This window comes from Chiloscyllium plagiosum, unplaced genomic scaffold (genome assembly GCF_037043375.1).
Source record: "Chiloscyllium plagiosum isolate Xiang-an unplaced genomic scaffold, Cpla_swu_hap1 HiC_scaffold_39, whole genome shotgun sequence".
In the NCBI taxonomy this organism is placed as follows: Eukaryota; Metazoa; Chordata; class Chondrichthyes; order Orectolobiformes; family Hemiscylliidae; genus Chiloscyllium; species Chiloscyllium plagiosum.
Genome location: NW_028270177.1, coordinates 93,698,280 through 93,702,655, shown reverse-complemented (window position 1 = coordinate 93,702,655; position 4,376 = coordinate 93,698,280). Strand labels below are relative to the sequence as shown.

The following is a 4,376-nucleotide window of genomic DNA, read 5'->3' as shown; positions in this document are numbered from 1 at the left end:
GTTAAGTGGCAATTTCCTGCGGTTGTTTGTAATGACCGGAGAGGGAGCGGTGGGGAATGAGCACTTTGACGAGCAGGAGGAAGTGTTGCCACTGACCCGAGTCAGAGAACAGAGGACATGGATTAAAGGAATCTAATGAAAAGCAGCACTTCTGCTTAGGACGTTCAATAAAAACTGCAGAAACCCGATGTGTCGAGCAGTGTATCTGGAAAGAGAAACAGAGATAATGATTTAAATATGGAACGATTCTGATGAAGAACTCGAGTTTCCCAAGTCTAATCAAATTACTGGCCTGGTTTGCAAAATAGGTTTTCGGAACTTTGAGCGAAAATTATTCCAGCAGGAAAGTATTCTTACGTAGTCAGCAGGATTCGAACCTACGTGGGAAAACCCCAATGGATTTTTAATCCATCGCCTTAACCACTCGGCCATGACTACAGACGGCGCAGGAGGGTTGAGAATTGACTAAATCAGCCGTGATCTCATTGAAAGCTCTTGCTGACTTGATGAGCTAAATGCTTCCATCTCCTTTCATACCTTTGCTGTCATTTGTAAGGTGCGAGACACCAATGTAAAAGAAGAAAAGCACAAAGGTAGGAAAAGATATTTGCAGCCAAACTGAGTCAAAATTATTTATTGAAAGGAAAATCACACTTGGCAATTTGCTAGATCTCTTTGCGAACATGACCTGCAGAGGCAAGCAAGGGAGCTATTGATCTGAGTATTCTTGGACCTGAAGCAAACAAATAGTGACATATTTATTTCTTTTTCTGGCGAACGAAATGTTCTTTCCTGATGGTTACAATGAAAGAGATGGTTCCCAATAAAAGACAAACATTAAGTCGCATCTCGATATATTTCAATGTGACACGATTCATTTTCAGTCCCTAATTACCCCAGAGATGGACGGGGTGAGTTACTTTTCTTCACGCTTCAAATCCTCAGCGTGGAGGTACAAACATGAAACCGCTAGAGATGGAGTTCTTGCATTGGGAACCAGCGACACTGAAGGAACGATGTAAAAGTGAGGACTACAGATGCTGGAAACCTAATTTTAGATCAGAGTGATGCTGGAAAAGCACAGCAGGTCAGGCAGCATCCGAGGAGCAGGAAAGTCGACGTTTCTGTTGCCAGTCTTGCTGCGTTCCGCAAACAAGTTTCGTTTTTGGCTCAGATTTCCAGCTACTGCAGCTATTCGTTTTATGTTACCCTTCATAATGTTTTGGACAAAACCAAGGACCTTCCAGCATCGGAAAATCGGCAGAAGTACTGGTACACCGATACGTTTGCTGAACAATGCAACCATTCCATGAGCGGGAATACGATCCGGGCCACGGTGCTGAGAGTACCGAATCCTCACAAGTAAATCTTCACACGAACATTTTCGTTGCAGATTATTTTCAACTTGTCTTCGAAGATTTACAAAGTGGGGAACGGCCATTCCGCCCTTTGTGCATTGCGGCTAATCAGAGAGCCATCTATTCTAGTCGCAGTTTCCAACTTTGGCCCAAAGTTTGGTCATGGTGTCATGCAGACACTCAGCGAGTTCACTCAGACATTTTTGTGTGTGCAGAAGGATTTGCCACATTTAAGGCAAATGCAATGGCATCCCGAATGGGTGTATAGACAGGAAGCGTTCGGAGAGATTAGGAACACATTTTGGCAAATATGGTTCAATTAATTTCGGTTATCTGTTCAGCAGGGACATGTTCGATAGTAGGGTATTTTTCCGTGCTCGGCTTTGTTGATGTGCTCCCGCAGCTGACACCAGTTTTAATGGACCATTTGCAAAAAAATGCACTCTGTTTGTTAGGCAGTAAGCGCGTTTGCCTTTCTTTCTGGAGGGTGGATGGGACGAGTTGACCAAGCGATGAGGGTCTTTCCGGACTTTTGCTGCCAATGACCATTCGTTTGGCACCTTCCCAACTTTGCCATCAAAGAGTTTGGCTGAAGAATAATACCGCACGTATAATGTTACCCCCCTCAGCACTCCAACGAATCCAGAAACTGACAACTCTTCATGTGGAACAGAAGCAAAACAGAAAGGGTGGACCATTGCCAGACACACCGAAGCATGCATGCTGCCTTTGTTGCAGTGCAAGCCGATTACGTCATGAACTGCTCAGAGAAACGGCAGCGAGACAATTCAGGACATACTGGAGATTTAGTGCATTGCCAAGTCACAGGAAGTGCTCAACAAACATAAAACAAAACAGAACAGCAATAATCCATGAAAAATGAAGTTTACCAATTGCACTCGTGATGAAATTAGGTCAACAATGCGCTGATGACTCCATCTGATCGAGAGGACCAATCACCAGCCCCCTTCACCAGGACAGTAATGAATGAAATGCGAGAAATACAAAAAACATTTCTCATCGCGATTGCCAACCTTTTCGCCACTGCAACAACAAAAACGGCGAGCAGATACAATGCAGAATCTGGTTTCGTATCAGCAATGAAATAGTAATATCCATTCACTTTCAGTGAAAACGGTGAACAAAGGAAATTGTCTGAAATATAAATACCCAGCGCAGGCTGCTTGGTTCCCCGATTATACTGCTGCACAGACTTTCATATTTAAAGGTACCTTTCAAGGAGAGTGTTTGTGGCTGTCCATATGACAATGGAAATTGTTGCCCTCGTTCTCACTGCCATTATTGATCGTGTTGGGTTTGGCATCCTCACCTTGCACGCGGGAGTTCAGTGTACAATTCTCTGCTGTGAAAAATCGGAGTGCTTTGGAGCAGAAAGATGCGAAGCTCGTCTGCTTCATGGAGATGTTGTTGGAATGTTTTGCGGTGCTGGGAAGTGGGATCCTCACAGTTCTGGGTAACATCCTCAGGGTTGCAGAGCCTGTTGTGAAGCCTACTGTCCTGTGGCGGTTGGAATTGATTTAGTTTCAGTGCCGCTGGGTCCAGTTGTTGGTGTTGCAGATTGGATCCTGATCAATGTGTCTATTGATGGAATCCATGGATGGGTGCCCTGCTTCTAGAAATTCTCTGGCAGCCTTCTGATTGCCATGTTCTATTACAGTTGTGCTGCTCTCGAGGATGCTTTCTGTCTGTACGTATAGCTACTCGGGACAGCTGGCCGTGCCAATTAGTGACGGCCACACAAACTCTTTGCCAAGAATATGTATCCCACAACTGCATTCCCAGATGTCTGGCACACTAAATTGTCAACTAGGATATGCCATAAAGCAATTGAAACACCATGCTTCCCTTTAATAAAATAAATTTCTGGAAATTGATAGCCAGACTCCTCTGAACACACGGATTTAGGACAGCACATAAACCAACAGCCTCGCTGAGGGAAAGCTCACCAGAAAACAATATCCAATGCCCATCTTGTGCAGGACAAATGTGGTTGTCAAGATTCCACGCAGGGACTGCACGAAACACTATATCGGAGAAACAGTCGGACAACTAGCGAGCTGCAATCATGAACTTCAGCCAGCCAGTATACGCCATGGGCAGATGTTCTTGTAGTTGTATGTAGGGCATTGAGTGTTTCTGATTCAGGGGCTTGTACCGTCTGTAGCACTGGTTAATTCCTTGTGTTGTAACTACTGTTAGAACATATGTAAAAATCGATTGCTCATTGAGATGTACATCCAAAATATTAGCCGAGAGAAGGAATTTGGTGATTTTTCTGGTGCTGTTCCTGTCATGCCGTCTGGAACTGGACTTATTGTGTGCTTCCTGACGGTTCGGTGCATGCTTCCGTGATCGTATTCTGGGCAGAAACCTGCGTTTTAGCTTCGATAGCCTGCGTTTGCAAATCTGGTACACCTCCCTGTATTTTGTTATCTCTTATTGTGTGCAATTGCAACACGGCAAATTATTAATTTACATTGGAAGGTGACAAACGGAGGCGTGTGAAATGCCAAGGTATTAGTGACATTTATTAATTGGTTGCATATTACTTTGATTCAGGAGATAAGGATGTAAAACGTGTTTGTGTAGAAATGAGGACCAGTGAGGAAAGAAGTCATCCGCAGGTGTAGTTTACAAGTGCACTCGCAGTAACCACTCCGTACAAGAAACAAATACTACATGTGAGTGATAAAAGATGGCAATAGTTACGGGTGATCTTAGTTTCCAATCTCCCACTCACGGTTCAATGGTAAAAAAAAAGTTTGGATGACAATAATCAATAAATCATATCTGTCCCAGAGAACAACGCGAGCCATATTTTGGTCATCGATTAGTTTACAGCTGACTTAGTCTCTGTCTTTTCTTGGAAACCATCTCCTTTGTTGTGACCATCAGGAAAGATATTACTTTTGACATAAAGAAAATGAAGATTATGTCACTAATCTTTGTTTGTTTCATGCCCAAGTACAATCAGACGACCTTGATCAACTCTGCTAG

General features: G+C 43.7%; 1 non-coding gene across 1 annotated transcript; it reads right to left on the bottom strand.

The window, feature by feature from the left end:
- Window positions 1–356: 356 nt before the first annotated feature.
- On the bottom strand, window positions 357–438 carry trnaf-aaa (transfer RNA phenylalanine (anticodon AAA)). Its single transcript has one exon. It is a non-coding gene; the product is annotated as a tRNA-Phe (tRNA).
- Window positions 439–4,376: the final 3,938 nt, after the last annotated feature.